Genomic DNA, 23,445 nt, shown 5'->3' with positions numbered 1-23,445 from the left:
GCTCCCAGAAGTGATCCCAATTCATCGTCACTCCGACGTACGTCTCCGTTCCCTCCTTCAGGGGAAGTCAAAAGAGTTTTTATTTCTCACATTTCACCTGTGTGGGACACATTCTCCACGTAGGTACAGAACAATCACAAAACAAAAAAAAAATGTAATTAAAGGTAAGAATTGGTTAAAAAATTTGTTTTCCAAATTTGTTTAAACTTTCTTTATATATCAATACATAATTAAAATGTAAGTACAAATGTAAGTAAAGGAAAAAGAAAGTATAAAAATGAAGTGTCTGTAGACCTCTCACGACTGTTTTAAAGACAGCTCATTATTTCCATTCACTCCACCTTGCCCCTTCTGGGCTCTTTCCAAAGCCACGCCCCCAAAACACATGAACGCACTTAGCCGACCACTCAACTGGAAGACACATTATTTACCTGAGAGGAGTGGTGTGCATGTAGTGACATGTCAGAATCACATGTAATAAAAAATCTAACTTTATCAGTATGAACATAAACAAATAAGATGCCTTTTAGTACTCACTATCAAGCTAAAATACCGATACTGGTAAAGTTTAAAATATATTTTAATTTGACTCTGTAATAAGCTAGTTATATTTATAAGGCAAAGTTAAAAACGGGTAGCATCGATACACGTTTTTCCAATAACATCAGTTATACTGTGATGAAGATGAATTTCGTGTAAGATTCATAACATATACTGTGTTTTGCATGTAAGAGTTTCCATGATGAAAGCATTGTTGATTAGTAGTAGCTAAAGCTAACTTAGTTCTAAAAAAAAGTTCCTGGATGCGGTGTACTAGATTTTAAGCATGCATTTTGTTATCTAAAGTTATTTTTTTCAAAATTCAACACAACAGCGATCAACTTGAGCTAAGCATTGCATTGCCTTTTCTTGTACTGTCTTCCTTTTTTGCATTGTTTGCCTTCACTGACTGCAAAACCCGGTGTCATGACAAATCATGTCAGCCTGTGAAACAAATGCTTTTGCTCTTCCTAGGTTTCGTGCCATGCGCAGGTGGGCAGATCCTGTAGCAAAGGGGTGGTAGCTATGGTAGTGAGAGAGAGTGACAGTCGTCCAAGCCAATCACTTGTTTCGTCCCGAACGAAAATAATGAGCTGTGTTTATTGCAGATTAAAAAGTCTAGAGTCACTCGATTTGTATACTCTCCTTTTCAGAGTGCTTACATTTTAGTTATGTATTGACATATAAAGAAAGTCTAAACAAATTTGGACAAAAGTGTTTTAGATCATTCTTACCTACCCTACCTTTAATATAGTACTATAATGTAAGATATTTGAACACATATTTTATATCCACTTCACTGAAACACATGATGGCTCCATTCAAACAGCTGAAAACTACAGAAGCCTTGCAGAATTTTGTCTGACTTCAGGGAGACCTTATAAACTGCACAGTTGTGCTGTTCAGAAAATCCAGAGGCTTTAGTTCACAGAAAGATTCAGCTGAAACTAGAGATGTTCTGAGACATTTATAATAGCCAGCATGCTTTTGTACTCGGTGAGAGCGACATCGATTTCGATCTCTTGAACAAACCAGTCAGCGCACAAGCAAGAATTCACTCGCCTTCGCACGAATGCCTGTTTTATTCCCCTGTGAAATGTTCCAGCTGACATTGATTGATTTTGTAGAGTGTTTAACAGGTGGTCATTTGGTCTGTGCGTGCCTGATTACACGTGCGAGAATAGTGATTTCAAGGTGGGACGGGGGTCAGTGGTCCAGGGGTGCTCTAGAGACCTCCGGGCAGCCAGACCCTCCACACTGAACAGCTAAACAACAGAACAGCACAGACAACAGACGAGGTTGGTGAGGAGAAATCGATGATCAAAAAAAAGAAAAGCAGGGACGGGGGAGGAGAGAAATGAGAGGAGAATTTTGAAGTGAGAGGCAGCCACATGAGGTAAACAGAGGTGAAGGAGGAAAATAAAACAAGAATTGGGGCCAGAAAGTCCAAGTGAGAGGGAAGGCAATGATTTGTACTTTACGCTTCACGCTTAGTCGTAATTACGAGGTAACAACCAGTGATGTTCTACTCAGAGCTGTTCACGTCCTCAGATTCGGAATTATGTGTTTCTATGGCAACACGATCAATGGTAAAATTAATCTGCAGTGGTCAGGTGGCACAATGGTCATAGAATCTCAGAAAATTCTACACGATGTGAGGCTCTTAATGCTTTTTACAGGTCATAATCTTGTAATGTAATTCTTAGATGGCATGACTTCGCTTTTGAACAATCTGTGGCCCCCATTTTGACATCCCCTTCACTGAAATAAAAGTGCGTGTTGGATTTAAATGATTTAATTGTGTACATCGGTTCCATGTGAATCATCAATTAAGCTAAACAAACATAATTTCTTCGTGTAACTTCAACATCATGGAATGAACACATTTTAAGTGATCCAATTAAGTAGTTTCAAAGTGAATTGTATATGGCTCCCTGACATGATTCAGGCATGTAAAATTATATATTCATTCATCCACTTCAGTTCCATATATTTTAATGTTATTTAACTGATTTATAATACTACATTAACTAGTCAACACACTTGTAGCTAGCAATAACAAACATTAGCATCTTAAATGCTAAGCATCAAAAGCTAAAATGCTCCACTCTTCTCCACAATGGTAACCCACTGTAATTTAAATTGTTCTAATAATTCCAACCTAATTGAACACTATAAAACACAATCAAGTCTGCCACTTTCTCATCTTACTCAAAAATACATAAAATAACACTTATAAAATAAGTAAGGGATAATCCATGGCTAGCCATGCATTAAAGGATTTTCATGCATGGCGTAGAGGCGAAGAACCGCCCGACGCGAAGCGGATTATCCCTTACTTAATTCATACGTAAGTGTTATTGTATGTATTTTTGAGTAAGATGAGAAAGTGGGAGACTTGATTGTGTTTTTTAATGTTCAATAAGGTTGGAATTTCTAGAATCATTAGAATATCCCGCTTATACCATGTTTATTTTTCCAAGTTAAAGCTGGGTTAAAATGACGGTTGATTTTTTAAGTTACGTCTCGTTCGTACACCGTCGCTTTAAGTAAAGTAGCCATCGAAAAAAAATTATATGAATAAATTACCAAATGTATTTAAATTAATAATTAAATGAGAGAGACGGAGAACTGAAATTGAAAGATCAGAGAGAGAGAGAGAGAGAGAGAGAGAGAGAGAGAGAGAGAGAGAGAGAGAGAGAGAGAGAGAGAGATATGCGTTCGAGATCTCTTTATGCCAGTCTGAAGATCCTCTCGTTGCTTAAGCATATCGAACATAACTTAATGATTATTGATAACTTGATTATTGATATTAATGATTATTTAATGGATTTATTAAAATTATTTATGAATGACAGGCAACACTGCAGTGACAAGGCAATCTTTATTTGAACGATTCATCATGTAGCCTAGTGTGAAATAAACCCTGCGTCAACCACATAGGCTACTATAAAGACAGTACATTTAATGCATTACATTAAATAATAATAAAACATTTTAAAAAACTGTTGGAAATTTTTTTTTTTTTTTTTTTCGTGAAATTAGACGGATTTATTCAGGTTTATTAGGCTTGGAGGTGAAATTATGTGTCACTTGCTTGTTGAGGTTCCAGATCTCAGTATGTCGCAATGTCACTATGTCGTAGGGCTAATGTCAAATGTAACGCAAAAATAAAGTTTTACAATAACGGACGCGACTGTTGATGCCTTATTTGTAGTCGTGGTGACCCGATTTATTTCGTGTTTTTCCTAGAATGGGTGACGTAGGCTATTATACAAAACATTCAGTGGTAGGCTACATGCCAATCAAATAGGCTACATACGTGACACAAATAACATGTTTAAAAAATATTACTGACTTAAATGCCTTTTATTGACATGTAAAATACAACAAAATTAGGCTATTTATTTAGGATTTTGTGTCACGTCTGTCAGTGTAGGTGTCACGACCATCATAGAATGTAAAAAACGCACAACACACGGTGACATGTTCCGCAACCCGGTGTCATGTCCGTGTCAGTGTTATTATTATTATTATTACTTTTATTTGAGACTGGGACAGTGCACAATAAAAAACATTAGCCTTGTTTATAACAAGGAGAGATGCATTGCACCGGGTTTTAGCAAATTGCTATTTTCCACCCGTAGTCCCTGGGCAGGTAGAAATAGAAACATACAATAAATAAGTGTTTGTCACGATAATGTCAGTGACATGACAATGAAGACCGCATGTGCCACGGATGTGCCAATACGCGCATAGTTATTGATATGTATACCTGTGCTCATAGTGACATGCGCCATTGGCTTCTGTGTGTCACATCATGTCTCATGTCACTTAATGTTGCCATAGATATGTAACATTATACGTATACGTATCTGTGGTTGATACTGCCACTGTCACTCTGTTTGCAAGCGTAACTGTGTTACTATGGTTACCAGTGTTTATAGTGGCGGATTAATTTCGAACTGTAATCAAACTGACTGAAACTACCTGTGCATTAAACGGTTTTACTGCACACCTTCCAGCCAATCAGAATCAAGTATTTAAACAGACCATGGTATAACAACATTAGGTGTTTCTCAATGTCAAGGATGCTTCCTTGGAAGGACGGATCCTTCCAAGTCACTTCCTTCAGAGGCTAGGCGAGGCTCCTCTTTAGCATTCGGAGAACATGTAAATGGAACAGGCTAGCAAGTGCACGTCATTGCGTCATTACGTCAGTGAAAAGGTCCGTTGGCCATCAATAACATTATGTGTAACGTTATTTGTATTTTTTTTTATATCAATACAGTAGTAATTTGTACCGGTATTTAAACGTTAAACTTTACTTATATTTACTACGGTTATAACAAATGTTTGGTAACGTAAATAAAAGCATTGTGGCAAGCAGCGAGGTGAGGGTCCGTGAGAGCGGGCCGGTGGAGTGATAATGAGCGGCAGCTGATCGGCACACCGGTCTCGGCTCACGGCACTGACGGGAGTATAATTGGAGGAGCATGGAAGACGAGAGAGGACAGGCCTGGACTTTATGTTATGGTTTGTTTATGTTTTATTATGTATGTGCGGGCAGTCGCCCGTGAGGGGCTATTATAAAGTTGTTGAACGTTTGCCGGTTCCCGCCTCCTTCCTTCCCATCTACAAACCCCGATACAAGCATATTTGCCCCGTTCACGCTCCGAGTCCGACTCCGAGAACGTCTGATAGCAAAGTTGCGCGCATAGGATTGTGGGTGATTTGAGAACGCGAAGAGCGCGAAGGCTACTCATCCTTTCCTGTATATGACATTTTTCGAACGAAGGACTCAGTCCTTGGTTGAATTCCGAGGATCCTCGACATTGGAACAGTCCTTCGTCGGATGTCGATGACGTAGCATCCTTAGAATTCTGGCTTCCGAGGATCCTTCCTTGACATTGAGAAACGCCTATTTACTGTCTCTTGATTTAGCTATATGCAAATACATGCTGGGAACTAACAAGCCCCGCCCAGTTTCAGTTAATGCAACTCAAATCAATCATGTAACACAACACAAATGGATTAAGTTTGACTTCAATCTGACTTGTGTGTAAGTGGATTGAACAGAATCAGATTAAGTTGGGACAAAATGTACAGCAATTATGTTTAGCTCATTTTAATTAAGCAATTTGAACAAGCAGTAAAAATCTTTTGTTTCATTGCTTTTTTAGTTATTAATTATAGATTACAATGTTGAATGTAGCCTTATCAACTAAATCGTAAGGTTTTGTTCACCAATACTCCCCAAATCATCTGGCACAACACATTGGCATTATTATTATTATTATTATTATTATTATTATTATTATTATTATTATTATTATTATTTAATGCTTAATGAAAACGTCCCCGGTTACGTATGTAACCTTGGTTCCCTGAGAACAGGGAACGAGACGCTGCGTCAGCTGACACTACGGGGAACGCCTTCAGCGTGACAGGTGTCTGAAATCGCTATCAAATCACAATCCTACTGACCGTCGGCAGCTGGTGATGTCATCACCGTGCGACCAGGAAGTATAAAAAGGCACCGTGCCAACATGACAACATCCGCTTCGTCTGAAGGGACTGTGGGCAGGCACACCTTGAAGCATGGCCATGTGACGCAGCGTCTCGTTCCCTGTTCTCAGGGAACTAAGGTTACATACGTAACCGGGGACGTTCCCTTTCGAAAGGGAACTCGCGCTGCGTCAGCTGACGCTACGGGGAACGATATACCCACGCCGCCATGCTGAGGGGAGTGCACGCCCCTTACTGGCAGTGAGAACTGCCTGGACGAGTGTTCGCGGAAAGTCTGAACCACTCCCCCTCTCGCCACACAGGCTGCCAGTGACATCATTCCCTGCGGTCATAGCCCAAGCTATATGCCTAAGAGAGAACCTAAACAAGTTTTAACTGAGGTTTCCTACTCTCGGCTTGCTCGAGGGCCTGGGACCTACTACTTTCGAAGGAAGGAGTCCCTTAAGGGAATGTGGCTAGGGGACCCGAGGACGCCACCAGCCGTCACTAATTCGGGAAAACCCTTCACCGAATGCCACCAGGGAGGCCTCACCTGGCATCACTTCTGTGGGACACCCCAGCTTGGCCAACCCTGTCTGTCAAAACAGAGCCTCCGGACATCGCTCTACTTATGAGCATCCAGACTGAGGGACTGCAAAGTGGCAGTGTCCTCCTCAGACCGGAACTCGGAGACGGGAATCCTGGAGAGCAGTACTCAGCTTAGTGCTTCTTACCCTTGCCATCGAGGGGAGTCTCTTCTGCTCGATCCTAGGATCTACTGAGCACATTTATTACAGGGGTGCTCAGGAGGCCTAAAGAAGGCCTATGGACTGATCTACCCGGGAGGCCCCGAGGGGGGCCTGCCCGTCTGATCAGACCCAAGCGGCCGTAAGCTCGCAGACGACCCTCAATGAGGGGAGCTCTTAAGCCAGCTTGGTAGGTAAACCATGCTGTAGGCTAGCCAGTTCCCTGTCCTGAAGGGACTGCGCAGCAGAAACGGAGACTCGTTGTGCTAGGGCACGAGCCCGCCACTGAGTTATACCGGCCCAGGCCGGGACCCAACGGCAGGCAGCCGCTAGCTGTCAGCCCAAAGCCAGTTCTACATTCCCGCTTAGGGGAACCGTTTCCCCTCCAGGGAGGCCAGGAGGCGCCTCTACCTGGCACCGCCAGTGCTAGCTGTTAAGAGCCGCAGGAAGGTGGCTTTACTGGTTCCTCAGGGGCTCATGAGGCCATAACGCCAGAAGCCACCTATGCTAATGGCTAGCTTGTCACCGAGACCTGGTCCGAGAATCCCCTCCTACCTTTTAGGGCGGCCTGGAGAGGCCTATTGCCGAATGGCAGTTCCCTATTAGATTGGTGACATACGGTGCTTATCCGATGGCAAATCCCACCGGAAACCCTGCAGGACCGGGAAACGATCATAGGACGGCCTGAAGCGGCCCGTCCCTGATAGCAGACTATGCTAGCCGCCTGGCTAGCACCCACGCACACTGTCGCAAGACCTGGGAACCGGGGCTCACCCTACAGGAGGCCAAAAGCGGCCTAGATCCTGTCAACCAATGGTCGGAACCCTAGGTCACCCCCTCAGGGGACGCCATGTGAGGCGTGCTGAAACTCAGCGAGCCCTTAAAGTCGGGCAGACAGTGGCTGTCTGCTGGCTGATGAGGACTGGGTATCCAGTCACTACCTGGGGACTCATCCACAGGGAGGCCGTTAGGGGCCTACTTATGACGAGGTTTCTGCTGCAGCCGACATCGTTGGGGAGAACCCTCCCTGCTCACATGGGCCACGATGTCGGAACTCACCCGCAGGGAGGCCTACTGAGGCCTACCACCTGACCCAGAGTTAACTGCCCGGACTGCCTCGGCTGGCGTCTCCCGCCAGCCCGCCTTCTATTGTCGGTCCGCCCCAGCGGCCCATAGCAGCCTTCTGCGACGGCGCAGTCTCTCAGGCAGCGCCTACCAGCGTGGACCTAAAACACAATGCCCACAGCAGTGCACTCAGCATAAAACGCCTTGTACCCTCTAAAGCGAGGGGAGTACAACTTACGCCACCTGCCTCCAGGGCGGCCGTCTGGTCGTCCAGCGGTCCGCCGTCCGCGCAAGGGCGTCAGCCGTGACAGTGTTTCGACTCCAGGGGAGCATCCTACCAACCGATGCTTTCAGATGGTTGCGAAGTACAGCTCGACCCGAGCCTAAAAGGTGAAGCAGAAGACACAGAGCAAAAAGTGAGATATACTGAACACACACAACCGGCCATTTCCTGAACCAAGCCGGGGGGCCGCCCCGAAGTGGCGGCCGCACTAGCTCTGGGGGGCGGGGCTAGCAAAACCAGTCTGACTGCGCACCGCGAAGAGACGCCTACCCCGTCCCCACGACCACTGGCTGAGTCGCGATTCATTCTGCTACACACCTTTTTGCATTAATAACAACCCCCAAATGCAGAAGGGGGGTGGGCATTGGCTGGACAACCCTACTACGGGGAGGCCGGGTAGGGATACAAAGCTCCTGCGGGGATACCGACAGGAGCCCGGGGCAAATGCCAGGGCGATATGCCACCGCGAGACGCCACCGTCATCCCATCAACAGCCTAGGCCAACTTGATGCACTAGCATCGGTCTGATAACCCCACAACAACGGCCCTAAGAAGGACTGGGACAGACCTTACTGTAGTTCATGCGCTAGCCTAACCTCACAAATTCATCTAGATATTTCACTAGCAGAGGTGCCACCGCTACCCAGAGGTGGCTACAGCTAAAAACGTTCGCCAGGAGAACATACGTCAGTTTATATCGCCGCTACATGCCCGCGGCATGTGCGGTGGCCTCATCTGCTCATATTACACATATCCAGAAGAGAAGCAGCCTTATAAACTACTGTTGCTACACTAGCAAACATCAGCCTACAAACACCCACTGTGTTTATACAAACATCGTTCTAGCCACCTTTGCCGGGGAACTACAGGCCCACATTTCCATCTGTTAATACTTTCCTTCGACAACATATCCCTCAGGGAAGCATAGAGTCCAAACATACGGCATTGAAAAGAAGAATGTTTGCCCTAAAAGGGGACTCACCCGCTGTCTTCAGTGCCTCATCGCTTCATGTAACATGCATGCTTCGTCGCACTAACCTGAGGGTGGGGCGCTCTCACACACCGGCTTGGCAGGCCGTCAGAGTCTCACATCCGCTCATCATCGGCCCGCGCGGCCTGGTGTAAAGCGCGCCCGGGGAGAGAAAAGAAAAGAAAACAAAGGAGGGGACACTAAACTCACTTCCGCGCCCTCGGGGGCGGAGACTCACCACCTCCTTGCTTCCGGCGCTGGAAGCGGTTCTTCTCCCCGATGTCCCTCCTCCTGTTGCGGGTGTCCCGCCTCTTCTGCGTCCTACTCCTCCACGGAGGGGGCGCACGAGAGGCCACGCTGCTGCGTTGGCCCAGTCGGTGATCCTCGAATCCCGAAGAGCCAGGGACACCCTCCTGCCTGGGCGCCACCCCGGACCTCAGCGGAATACATGTTCTATACGCCCCGCTGAGCGCGCCCTCGCCTCTCTGAACTTTCCCACCACCGCCTCGACGGAGGTGCCGAAAAGTTCAGAGGGCGAGACCGGGGCATCGAGGAGAAAGGCCTTTTCTTGTGCAGGAAGATCAGTTGAATATTTAGTGTCCCCAACTGAGCAAGCCAAAAGCAACAGTGGCAAGGGACCAAAATTCCATAAGGTGACAGAATGGATAAAAAATCTTTGAGAGAAACCAGGCTCATTCGGGGTGCCAGTTCTCCTCTGGCCAACGAACAAACAGTGTATGATTATGATTTAGACAAACATTACAAGTCAGAAGTCAGATTAGCTTGGAACATTCAGAATAGTTGTCCAATTCCATCTGGTTGAAGATCAGAGTCATCACACTGGAGACGGGTTTGTTGAGGATCAGGGCCACTGGATGACATGACAAATGAGGCCTTCACAGAGGTTAAAAGAGTCTCTGCAGACACTTTGGAGATGTGTTGGTCATGGATAGGTGCAGGTCCACCATCTGATCTGGATACGGCCCGGATCCAGCTGACTGGATATGATGTAACGAGTACAGCGGGTGTTATGGGAAGGATTCCTGGTTCCGGCTGACATAGTTCATGCAGCCTAACGTCTCGGTTACATATGTAACCCTCGTTACAACAGAGGCGGAACAGAGGCGGAACGTCAGTGACTGACGAATACTGGACAAAGCAGTGCCAAGGCTGGGTCTGCCTCCTCCAAGGGCAGCGCTTGCAGGTTCACCACCTGGTCTCTGAATGGAGTGGTGGGAACCTTGGGCACATATCCAGGCCGGGGTCTCAGGATCACACGAGAGTCACCCGGCCTGAATTCCAGGCAAGCTTCGTCAACTGAAAATGCCTGCAGGTTCCCTACCCTCTTTATGGAGGCCACATAAACCTTCAGGGCGGAAGGAGACAGCCTTCGATCCAACCCTTCTTGGAGAAATGAGAACACAGACCCGATCGGGAATTTCCAGGGGTCTTCTTGGCGAGAAGAACACCAACTGACAAAGAGGTTCCACTTCAACGCATAGGCCTGTCTCGTGGACTCTGCCCTAGCGGAAGTGATGGTAGCCACCACCTGAGGTGGTAGGGTACTCAAACCTGTCGCCTGCGGGTGCCACAGGGTGCCCCGTCTCTGAGAGAGGAGATCCTGTCTCAGAGGAATCGGCCAGGGAGGGGCTGTTGCAAGGAGTACTAGTTCTGGAGAGGGGCTGTTGCAAGGAGTACTAGTTCACCAACATGACCTGCTCCTTGTCCTCCCTGACCTTGCACAAAACACGTGCAAGAAGGCTCACTGGGGGAAACGCATACTTGCGTAGGCCCTGCGGCCAGCTGTGTGCCAGTGCATCCGTGCCAAGCGTGCCCTCGGTCAGGGAATAGTACAGGCTGGGAGAGTAATGGGACGAGTCTTGGGAGCAAACAGATCTACCTGTGCGTCCCCGAACTGATCCCAGATCAGCTGGACTGACTGGGTATGGAGTCTCCACTCCCCAGGGATCGGCTGAATCCATGAGAGCTCATCGGCTGCACGGTTCAGGATCCCCGGGATATGGACAGCTTGAAGGGACCTGAGGCACTTCTGACTACATAATACTAGATGGCGGGTTTAGTTGGGACATGCGCCGGGAACATAGACCGCCCTGGTGGTTGATGTACGCTAGAACAGCCGACCTGACTAGTACATGTTGACCCTTCAGCAACACTAGGAAGCGGTGCAGGGCGAACCGTACTGCCAGTAACTCGAGGCAATTGACATGCAGGCAGCGCTGGCTCTCTGTCCAGGAGCCCGCGGCCGCATGTCCATTGCACATGGCACCCCAACCCGTAGTGGAAGCATTTGTTGATACAACAACATGCCTGGAAACTGGTTCAAAGGGCACACCCGTAGAAAGCTGAGGTTCGACCACTGGGTGAGTGTCTGTCTGCAGGCCCGAGTCACTGGGACCCGGAGCGTGCCAGACTGCCATGCCCATCTCGGGACTCGATCGCGAAGCCAGTGCTGAAGCGGTCTCATATTAAGCAATCCGAGCGGCGTCACCGCGGCTGCGGATGCCATATGCCCCAGGAGTTCCCGGGGACAGAGCTAGCCCAAATTGGAGTACAGCATACTAATATGCCTGCCCTTCGAATGCAAACCACAGGAACGGTCTGTGTTGCGGAAGGATGGACACATGGAAGTACGCGTCCTTCAGTTCGATCGCTGCAAACCAATCGCATGGACGAACGCATTCGAAAATGCGCTTCGCAATCAACATGCTGAGCGGAAGCCTGTGAAGGGATCGGTTTAGGATGCGAAGGTCGAGGATTGGCCGTAACCCACCGGATTTCTTCGGTACAATGAAGTAAGGGCTATAAAAGCCGGACTTCATCTCGGCTGGAGGGACGAGCTCGATTGCGCCCTTCGCCAGTAGGGTAGCGATCTCCGCACGCATGATGACACATGGTGAACCAGACACCCCGAAAGCAGGGAGGAGCTCACGCTAGACTCCCAGGGAGTGTACCAAAGGGGTCATACGGAGCACCGGCGTACCCTCGGTGGGGCAGCGAGGCAGTGTTACCAGCCCGGACTCGGGTGGCATAGCGGCCCGGTGGACCACACAAGTGGACATCACCCGGCCCAGGGAGCGGCGGTAACCTTCGTTGCCCGGAGGGCGAGGTCGGTCACGGCCCGCAGCACATCTCTGAGCCCTGGGTCAGCTCCACCCTCGTGCATGTCACACAGCAACTTGGCCTGGTAGGCCTGAAGAGTTGCCATGGCATGCAAAGAAGCGGTGGCCTGCCCCGCAGCTCTTTAGGTCTTCGACACCATAGACAATGTCAATCCACAGGCTTTGGAGGGGTGCTTAGGATCGGCACGCCAGGAGGAGGTGCTCTGGGGACACAGTTGTATCGACACAGAACGCTCCACCGGGGGGACCCCAGTGTACCCTCTAGCCGCCACCCCATCGAGGGCGGAGAAGGCGGAAGAGGTTGCCAAACGCTCGCGAGAAGTCACGGGGGCCCTCCACGAGTGCGCAACCTCCTCATGCACTTCCGGGAAGAACGGCTGTCCTGACGTGGCGCACCCAAAAACCAAACATCAAGCTGCAAACGCTCTGGCCGGGGCGGAGGGTTCCACTCCAGACCAAGCGCCTAGGCCGACCGGGCAAGCATAACTGTCAGCTCTGGGCTGGCGTGCCCGGAGGCGGCAGCACAGCCGAATCCTCATCCTCGGAGGACTCTAGCCCACCTTGTGATGCGGTTACCGACATCTCGGCATCCTCCGGAGCGCCGAAAAAAACCCGCGGACTGGTCGAAACCGAGGCCGCGGGCTCCATCACAACGCTCACGGGTACCGGTGCAACAGAGGGGGGTGTGGGCCGAGGCATGAGCGTCGGAGCTGAATTCTACACCATCACCCTAAGGTCACCCTGGCCACCAGCCGAAGAGATGCCTCGCGCGGAAACGTCAGATCGGGGGGTGACGGAGGGGACTCTCACTCCGGCGGCCGCACGGAGCTCACTGAGTCTCGACCGCAACACGGAGATGGCCATATTCCCGAAGTGGGAACATGACTCATCCACAAGCCCTGTCTGAGCGTGCTGAAAGCCCAAACACGTCAGACAGTGTGAGTGCCCATCGGAAGATGCCACAGACCGGTCACACCCAGAAGCACACGAAAGAGACATCCTGAAAAGGACGTGCCACGTGTGAGCTCTTTTGTGAGAGGAATAACCTCGCAGTCGATGCCGAAGCGCCCAGGGGACCACACACCAACTGGAAACCAATCGTCAGGCCAGCAGGCAGGAAGTATGTGACCGCTGGAACGCGCCGTACACCAACACCGACTGGAAGATCCTGATCGTCACGAAGAACTGACAATACTCAGAAGGCTTAAGGAGTGAAAGGTATGTAACCCTTGGCTCCGAAGCTTAAAACATATGCGATTATGCCAGCTACTTCCTTATATACCCACGTGGGTAGGCGGAGTTCCGCGTGCAAATCTCGCATGCCCATAACATTGGCACTGCCATTGGGCTTTTTCTAGTCTCGGAGGAGATGATAGGCTTCTAAGCGAAACCTCCATTCATCAGTCACTGACATTACGTCGGAATGACTGAACGAAAGGGAACAATCATTTAACTTATTTAAATAAAATTAAATAAATGAATGTTCTATGTGTATGCCATCGTAAAGATGATGTGTTTTTAGTCTAGATTTAGTTGGAGTTTGTTTATTAAGTGAGCAGAGCAACCACCCAATAGAGAATTACAATAATCTAGCCTTGAGGTAATGAACGCATGAACTAACTAAGCATTTTGCATTGAGAGCATTTAAGAAATTTACAGTAATACTTTCTGCATTTTTTTTTTTACTTCAGAAAGGATGCAATACATTTATCAAAAGTGACAGTAAAGACATGTATGATGTTACAAAGTATTTTAAATAAATTTAGCTATTTTGAACTTTATGCATCTAAAATTCCTGAAAACATTGTAAGCTTTCCCAAAATAGTTTAAGAAGCAAAACATCATGTTTCCAAATTAGGATTAGAATGATTTCTGAATGACCATGTGACTGAAGACTTGAGTAATGATTGTTAAAAAAAAAAAAAAATCTAGATTTGCCATCAAAGGAATAAATGAAACTTAATTACCATGTATTGTTTATCAGCAATAACATAATTATTGGCTTGCTGCTATCAGGCATAATTTCAACGTTAAACTGTTGTTTTTATACTGTGTACTGTTCTTTGGTCCTTGTGGTTTTATATAGAAATGAGCTACATGAATCTTCAGGGGTTTTTTTTCTTTTTTGTTTCTACGTGATGCTGAATAGTGACAGAATTTTTAAATTTGGGAGAACTAATGCTTTAATGAATGCTGACTGACTCAAAGTGTGTATAAAAATAAAATAAAAAACATTCATTTAGCATCTGGTGCCTATTACACACAAAACTAGAAGGCACTTTCTCATTCTGGCGATTCTGATCTGATTGGCTGACTTTATGCATGGTATGGGAGTCATTGTGCACATGCTGTTCCATTACTGAAGTCTTTTCCATGCTGTTCTGCTATTGTGATATTAGCCATTTCAGATTCAAGTTAGACACCATATTGAATTTAACGCAGATGAAAACGAGGTTGTGAGGGATAGACTTAGGGACTGTTTACACAGCACCGTTCAACTAAAAACGTGAAACTTTGTATGCGTTTTGTCCGTTCATTTAAACAACAACTGCGTTTGGGTGCCTAAAAATGGGTGCTTTTGAAAACAGGTTTCAAGGTGCAAGTTTTTGAAAATGGTCTCTGTGTAAATAGCAAAAACGCAAATCTGTGACAACAATGACATCATGCCATACACTTAAAAAAAAAATGGATGTAGTGTCTGTGACATCACCCACAGGATTCTGAAGAGCAGTTCTGAAGCGTAAAGTAGGGTCAAGCCAGCCGATGCCATCTTAGCAGCGCGTCACTCCCAGATAACTGGCATGTCAAACTGTTGACATGATAACTAACAGATAGCAGACAAATGACAATCCACCTGTCACTCAAAGTGGCCATGTCCTTAATTATGAAGAATTTTAAGGCTTTATAATGTAAATGAATGAGTTATAAAAATAAATAAAAAATCCTAGTTATCATGAAGGGCAAAATTAGCCGTAGCTATAGACGAAAACAAAAATGTGTACCAGGCTGTAAGCATGTTTTTAACTGCTGTAAAGTTGGCCATTTTAACATTGGGCTTAATGAGATTCTGCTCCATTTTGGAGCCAGTCCCTAGTGGCCAGTCGATGAATTGCTGTTTCAGTCACTTCCATATTGTCTTTAAGAGAAACTGGGGGAGGTTGTCCGATTGCATCATGCACAAGCGTAGACTATTACATCTTAAGTCTATAGTGTTGCATCGTCATCTAATGGTCTGGCAGCAGAAAAAGGAAAACGAAAAAAAAAAGGAAAAGAGCTGTCAGACTTCAGCGTCCTGTTTTGCTACCGTCCCTTGGTGGATGTCGGGGCCCTTCAAAAGTAGGCCCTCGTCTGGGATTTGAACTCGGGACCTCTTGCACCCTAAGCGAGAATCATACCCCTAGACCAGGGGAGTCAAAGCCCTGTAGAGTTTAGCTTCAACCCTAATTAAACACACCTGATCCAGCTAATCAAGTCCTTCAGGCTTATTTGAAAACTAGAGGTATTTGACACCCCTGCCCTAGACCAACAAGCCACCTTGTCCTGGACTTCTGGCATCATTCGACATCAGACAGGAGCTCTTTTTCACAGGCCCCGCATGCCAAAACCCAGGATCAAACCAGGGACCTTTAGGGCTTTAGTCTATCACTCTTCCAACTGAGCTATTTCAGCCATCTACCCACAGGTCACGGTTCTCTGAGAGCAGCCAGCAGAAAGAGAGAGGGAGGCGCAGAAAAGGTGATGATTACAGAATACCAAAAGACTGTAGCCCATATGGGGATCAAACCTGCGACCTTGGCGTTATTAGCACCATGCTCTAAACAAGCTAACTGGCCTATCATCCTGACGATAGACCTGGCATCCTGTCAAAATGAATAATAAAAACATGAAGCAAAGGAACACTGTTGGAGACGGACAAGCTTGGTAGATGCCGGTCAACCCAAAGAAAGGCCCTTAAAAAACCAGCGCTTGAAGTCTGGGCTCGTCCAGAATTTGATCCCGGGACCTCTTGCACCCTAAGCGAGAATACCCCTGGACCAACGAGCCACCCTGTGCCGGTCACTGGGCATCATCAGACATCAGAACTCACTCTGCACAAGGCTTCGGCAGAAAATACGTGGATGTCGGGCCATTTCAAAAATTGGTCCTAGAAGGAAGGGCTTGTCTGGGATTTGAACCCAGGATCTCTCGCACCCTATGCAAGAATCATACCCCTAGACCAACAAGCCACACTGTACTAATCAACAGGTATCAGAACTCACTCTGCACAAGGCTTCAGCAGAAAAGAGACTTTCAGACATTCAACATCCTGTTTTGCCACTGGCCCTTGGTGGACATTGGGCCCTTCAAAAGTTGGCCCTAGAATCAGGGATTGTCCAGGATTTGAACCCGGGACCTTTCGCACCTTAAGCAAGAATCATACCCCCAGACCAATATCAGCTGGTAAGGCTGGTAATCATATTAGATCATGCATAGTAGATAAAACTACTATGCACTAGCATTTAAATTAAACACGTGATACAGTGCACTTATAATGTACATACATGTTTTAACATTGTACTTATATTTAAAAATATCTGCATGTAATTACACATTTAGATTTATACTTCTGGTGATTGTATTTAGGCTTCAAATTTCAATAAAGATTGCAAAGAGACCAATAAAAGGCCTGATATTTGAAGTGAAAAAAGCGGCTGCGTCGCAGCAGTTGACTCTGAAGAGCTGATCATAACCACACAGTGAAGGAGCGATTTATGGATTTAAAGTTTGGAGAAACAAATGACATGGTAGTGTTGTCAAAAATAATATCTTTCAATACTGAAATATCTGACATGGTTCCAATACTCATTGTTTGCAGACAGTATACCAACACCAGCTGAACGGTCTTGCTCTCTCCCCTCTGACAGTGAGTTTGACACCCGCCTCAGTTCAAAGCATGAATGTCAGCGCAGGTTGCAGGTATTGCGCATAACTGTAGTCATACCTGCAGGTTTCTATGGCATATTTAATAAACTAGAAATTAAAGGAATACCCTTATGAAAAAAGTATACTTTATTGTATTTCAAATATATTCTCTTTTTCATTAGTATATTGTAAATATACTGACAAAAATTGTACAATCTCTAAATATATAAAAAATATATTAGCATCATATTTTTGCAATACAACATTTAACATACTTTAAAATAATTGTATTTTAGTATATTTTCTAGAAATATATTTTAGAAAAATGTACTTAAAATTAAATTGTAAAGTGTACTTATTTGAACATTACTTTAAAACATAGTTTTAGTGTCATTTAAACTATATGCTAAAAATTGTCATTGTAGCACTGAAAGTATATATTTTTTTAATATATTTAACACCATTAAGTTGTAGTATTTAAAGGTACATTTGAGTAATGTATAAGGTTATTTAATCATGATTAAGATGAAGTGTTAAAATGTACGACTTATGACAAATGCACTAAAAGTCAATTTTTAAATGCAGTGTAGCCTATGCTACAAGCCCTAATAGTTATTTAAGTTTAAATATGTTTTACCATTTTAAGAGAAGAATGGTGTTACGATCGATCGAATGCACGCACGCACGCACGCACACACACAACTTAAAATACAACGCAAGAAAATATGAGTTGAGTAGATGAGTTTTATCGGAATTCAAATGTATTGTATTGTATGAACTATTGTATGAACATGATGCCTGACCTTATCTCTTGTATATTCTGGACTAATTCCCTTGGTCTGTGACCAATCAGATTGTAATGCTCAATGCCTCCAGCCAATCAGAGACAGAGCTGCAAACGGTATTTGTGGTATGACGCTCCCTCGCTCGCTTGCTCACTCATGGGAGGTTTGCAGCCTTGCAGGTGAAGTACAATGTTACTTTACATACATTATTTATTTATAAAACATTAAAAGCAGAAAGTACATAATTCATTCTTCTGACCAGTTAAATCAAGTGGATGACATGTAACATTACCTCCCCCTCGAGATCTAACAACGGGGGAGCCTGGGGCGGCCATGGCGGGTCAGGAGCCTTGGGCAGCCATGGGAATATCAGGAGTACTAGGATGGCAATGAACAGTACTTGAGCTGGGTCCCTGGATGGGGCTGGAGTCCTGGGCTGGGCTGGGCTGGGACCTTGGACGGAGCTGGAGTCCTGGGCCGAGCTGGGGCCTTGGACTGAGCTTGAGACCCACCCCTATGCTCCCCACCCACAGACCTCCTGGCAGTCGGGACCTCATTGGGCGGTCCACTGGAGGGATGAGTGGAGGCACCCGGCTGTTGGCGAACTGGCCCGGCCGCAGATGTTGTTGACAGGTCTGGATGAGGCAAACACACACACTCTTCGATTTGGTATGCGGAACCGTTGCTGAACAAAATTAAATTGATGGTTTCCACCAGAGAATACGAACAGGGAGCGTCAAGAAATCGAATGGTGTCCGCATCCAGACCCATCAAGAACACCACGTTAAGCGGGGCATCGGGCCAGTTCACCAGATACGCCAGCTCGCAAAATTCCTTCACGTACCTCTCCAGCGGCCTGTCCGTCCTGCCAGAGGCCCCACAACCGATCCACCGCTGTAGGTCCTCTATGAGGCTGGCAACATGGGAGTCCCAGATACAATGAAGATTCCCATCTTAGAATCGGATGTGTTGTCGGTTAGGTCGGTTCTTCTGTTACGGTTGCTGACGTCAGACAATGAGAGACCCAAGACAGTTAGTGAGTGAGCCCACATATAAAGGAGTGCTAATGACAGAGACCAGGTGCAGGGAATCCGGGGAGAGTGGGAGAAATGATGAGGAAGTGCGATCAGGTGCGGGACAGGGAGGATCATGGGAAATGGAGTCCGGGAACAGACGTGACATGTAAAAGTTACCAATTAGCAATCTACTGAATTAGCTGATTATAGTTAGTTATGTTTCCACTACTAAAATATTTAATTTGAGATGACTGTTAGTTCTGCTTACTTAAACTGTGAACGTTTTGGGTTTACATTGTATTTATTTGTGAAGATTATCACGATGAACTAGATTAGATTCATACATTTTTGTTGGTCACAAGATTATTTTCTTCAACAATCCAAGAGCCAATAGAAAAATCCTATTGTTTTTTGTTGTCAATGGAACCAGGGTGGAGCTGACTCCTGGTTTATCATCGCTGCAGCACAAATTGTGTTAATGTGTCCACCTTTAGAAAGAAAAATAACTAAATAACTGGTTATTTTAATAACTGTTCGAAGAACAAAACAAAACAAAAAAAACCTTGGAGCCTTTATTTTAAGAGTGTATTTGTCAGAAAGTTGTTAATTTATAAATTATAAATGTAAAGAGGCGACAAGAAAAATTCTCATATACTGGGCACATACACTGAATGCATGAACTCCACTGTGACACTGTGAATAAAAATGCTAATCTGCAGTGGAGAGAGATGATGTGACCTTGTATATAAAATGGTTCTTCATTTATTTTACAGTCTTCTCCAGAGAGCGATACTGAGTCACTTTCATTTATTACTGAAGATAAATACAGAGTACCCCACTCCCAAACTTCATCTGAGCATTTACAGGAATAATGTTGACTCAACGGTTAGCCAGCTCACGTCTCGCAACACACCATCACGTTACCCTGTGCAAGAGCTCTGTATATACTTTGGGTATTAAATATAAATACAAAACTGGGCAGAATCATACGTATCATCATGAATATTCACAGCTGAGGCATAAACTACTCCACCCTGAATATCAACGAGGAATATGACAGAGGGAACTAAAATAAAAGTGAGGAGAATTAATGATTAAAGTCAAGTCAATGTTAATTGTTTATATAGCGCTTTTACAATGACAATTGTTTCAAAGCAGCTTTACAGTGTTAAACAGGAAAATATTGCAACAAAATTTGATTCGGCTGTACAGTCATTCTGGAGAAAACAGTGATGTTATCAGCTCATTTCAGTTTATATAGCTACAATGTGGGCAGTAATCAGTGATATAGTTGATACAGTTAATTTAGTAATTCATTTTATTTGGATATTTAGTTGATCAAAATTGTAGTGTCCCTTGAGCAAGCCAAGCCAAAAGCGACAGTGAAAAGGAACCAAAACTCCATCAGGGCATGATGGAGAAAAATAAATCGGTAACACTTTATTTTGATGGTCCCCCTATAGATAGTCTACAGACAGTCTACTGACTATAAGTTATTTTACAAGTACATATCTACTTACTCTCATCAGGGTATAATCTGTAGATTGTCTATTAAATGTTTTATAACAATCATTACACTGTATGCAAAGTGTAAACAGCTATTAAACATTCTGTCAGTAAAGTGTTACCAATGTGTTATCCATTTAGGTTGTAGATGTTCAACAACGACTACTTAAAAGCTCTTATTTGTGGTACTTAAAGTACTGAGACCTTATTGAGGATTTGTTGCATGTCTACTAATGCGTTGTTGAACATTTAATAGACAATCTACAGATTATACCCTGATGAGAGTAAGTAGATATGTACTTGTAAAGTAACTTATAGTCAGTAGAATGTCTATAGACTATATATAGGGGGACCATCAAAATAAAGTGTTACCAATAAACCTTGTCTAACTTTATGTTTAGTATAAAGTCTTTAACTTAAATATTTAACTACTAGACTAACATTTAAATTAATAATTTGAAACTTATTTTGTAAACATGATTTTATATTGTATCTATATAAAATAATGAATGAAATAACACAATAAGTATTTTCATGTAATTTAATACTAGTCAGAGACAACTAATATAAAAAAGTGTGACCAATGTTTTTGCTCAGGAGACCCAAAAAGTTTTGAGACACCTGCCTTTACATGAAGATGAACTTAAATGACATCCCATTCTTAATCCATAGGGTTTAATATAAAGCTGGCCCACCACTTGCAGCTATAACAGCTTCAACTGTTCTGGGAAGGCTTTCTACAAGGTTTAGGATCATTCTTATAGAAGCGCATTTGTGAAGTCAGGCACTGATGTTAGATGAGAAGGCCTGGTACACAGTCTCCGCTCAAATTCATTCCAAAGGTGTTCTATCGGGTTGAGGTCAGGTCTTAAGGCTAGTTAAGTTCCTCTATACCAAACTCACTTTCCATGTTTTTATGGGCCTTACTTTGTGCACTGGTGCACAGTCATGTTGGAACAGTAAGGGCACGTCCCCAAACTGTTCCCACAAAGTTGGTAGCATGAAATGGTCCAAAATGTCTTGGTATCTCATATCAGATAGCATACACACAATGGCCATCAAACACCCTTTTATGCTAAAAACAATAACTGTAATGTTAACTAAATATTAGCATCCACACACCAACTATTCCCTATTCTTATAGAATGATTATTAAAACTTTAATGACAGTATTTACAAATATCATATAAGTGAAATGGTTGCTATTAATTTTATTTGTTATAAATAACAACATAAGCACCAAAAGGGCTTAAAGGTACACTATGCAACTTTCCGTCCACTGGAGGGCGTCTATTCTAAACAAAGGTGTAGTTTGATGACGGCAAGTGTGAGCGCAGTATCTTGGGACATGTGGTCTTCACTTCACAGCCGGTGGAAAATAGGACTCGGGCAGAAATCATGTTCATGGATGAGGTTATTAATTTTACTGTAGTATGAAGCAGATAAGGACCGAGTGTTGTGGAGCTGAGCACGGCTGCTAGAGCGATTGTTATACAAACACACAGCTCGCAAACAACAGGACTTTTATTATGACGGGATGGGACACAGTTGCCGGGCACGTGCATTTCCGCTTTTTCCGATACATTTAGGTGTGTTTAAAATTATATTATGACATTACTCTGAGCGTTCGCTCGTCGCTCCTGTGACATGTTCACACTGTTAAGAGAAAAACGCTTCTGCAGAATAAAACCGAGGGTAATGCAGATATGACGCAATTGACAGGCTCAAACGCTATGCTGAAACGTTCCGGTCCATAGTTAAAATAGCAATTGTCTCACAATTTACAAATAGTTGGAAACATTTGAGATATTGTAAGTACTCAACTGAACAAAATATATAACACTGGCCAAGTGGTTTTTGGATATATTACTGCAAAAAATACTACATAGTGCACCTTTAACCCCTTAAGTGTCACTGGCCCACCGGGGGGCCCATTTGCCACTGCATGTTTAAAACAATTATATCCTATATATTTATCCTGATCTAATGTTGACAAAAGCGAAAGCTTACGAACTCAAGATTCATCCTGTGCAAACCATTTTGAAATCGGACCTTGCGTTACCATGGAAATGGTGCTCTAAATTATTCCAGCGGGCTCCTCCCCAAGTGGCGTTGTCATGTTTCATATTTACTTAACTACTTTATAATAAAAACCTTTCTAATCTTGACAAAACGCATATCGTCGGAAAAGTCTGAGTCTCACGGTTCTATATCTGCAAACTGTTTTGTGATATTTGGGAAAATATATATAATTTTGACACAGGAATTTGCATTAAAAAAAATCTAAGGAATTTCTATGACACCCGGTGGCTATTTTTGGTACAGCGCCTAAACAAAATCTCATGGGAACTTTAATTTTTGTGATATCAACTTCAAATTTGGTACAAAAATTGATTAGACATATGGCTTTGATTTGATAGTCATTTTAGAGTACAAATTATTTTGTAACATATTTTATATTAAATATCTAGTACAGTATATTTGATTTACAGTAAATTTAAACTTCCATAACTTTTATATACTTTAATTTTTTGAAGTGATTTCACTTGAGCAATACTCTGCTGACTGTCTTCTTTAAAATGAGACCAAACTTATGTCTATATTCCAAAGCATTCTTGAATTGCTCTTAAGGGGTTAAGTGATTTTTATGTTGCTGAACAGAATGTTATTTTGAGATTATGTATGAAATTAGTGAGTGAATTGGCCACACTCCACACAATGTTGAATTGGAGTTTGAAGTTGGAATGACAAGAGGAATTTACTGAATTATAAATCAAAGAAATCCAACACAACAGAGGAATTTCATTACTCCAACAGAACAGAGACTTCTTAGGTTGTGTGGTTTCGTTTTGAAAACTTCAAAGATATTATGTTCCATAACAAGGTCCTATAAAATAAATGAATGACTTTAAATGTACAATCGCTGTTCTGGAAAATTATACATTGACTGTGTGTGTGTGTGTGTGTGTGTGTGTGTGTGTGTG

This window comes from Pseudorasbora parva, chromosome 21, assembly GCF_024679245.1.
Source record: "Pseudorasbora parva isolate DD20220531a chromosome 21, ASM2467924v1, whole genome shotgun sequence".
Lineage (NCBI taxonomy): Eukaryota > Metazoa > Chordata > Actinopteri > Cypriniformes > Gobionidae > Pseudorasbora > Pseudorasbora parva.
Note: the sequence above shows the minus strand (reverse complement) of the source record.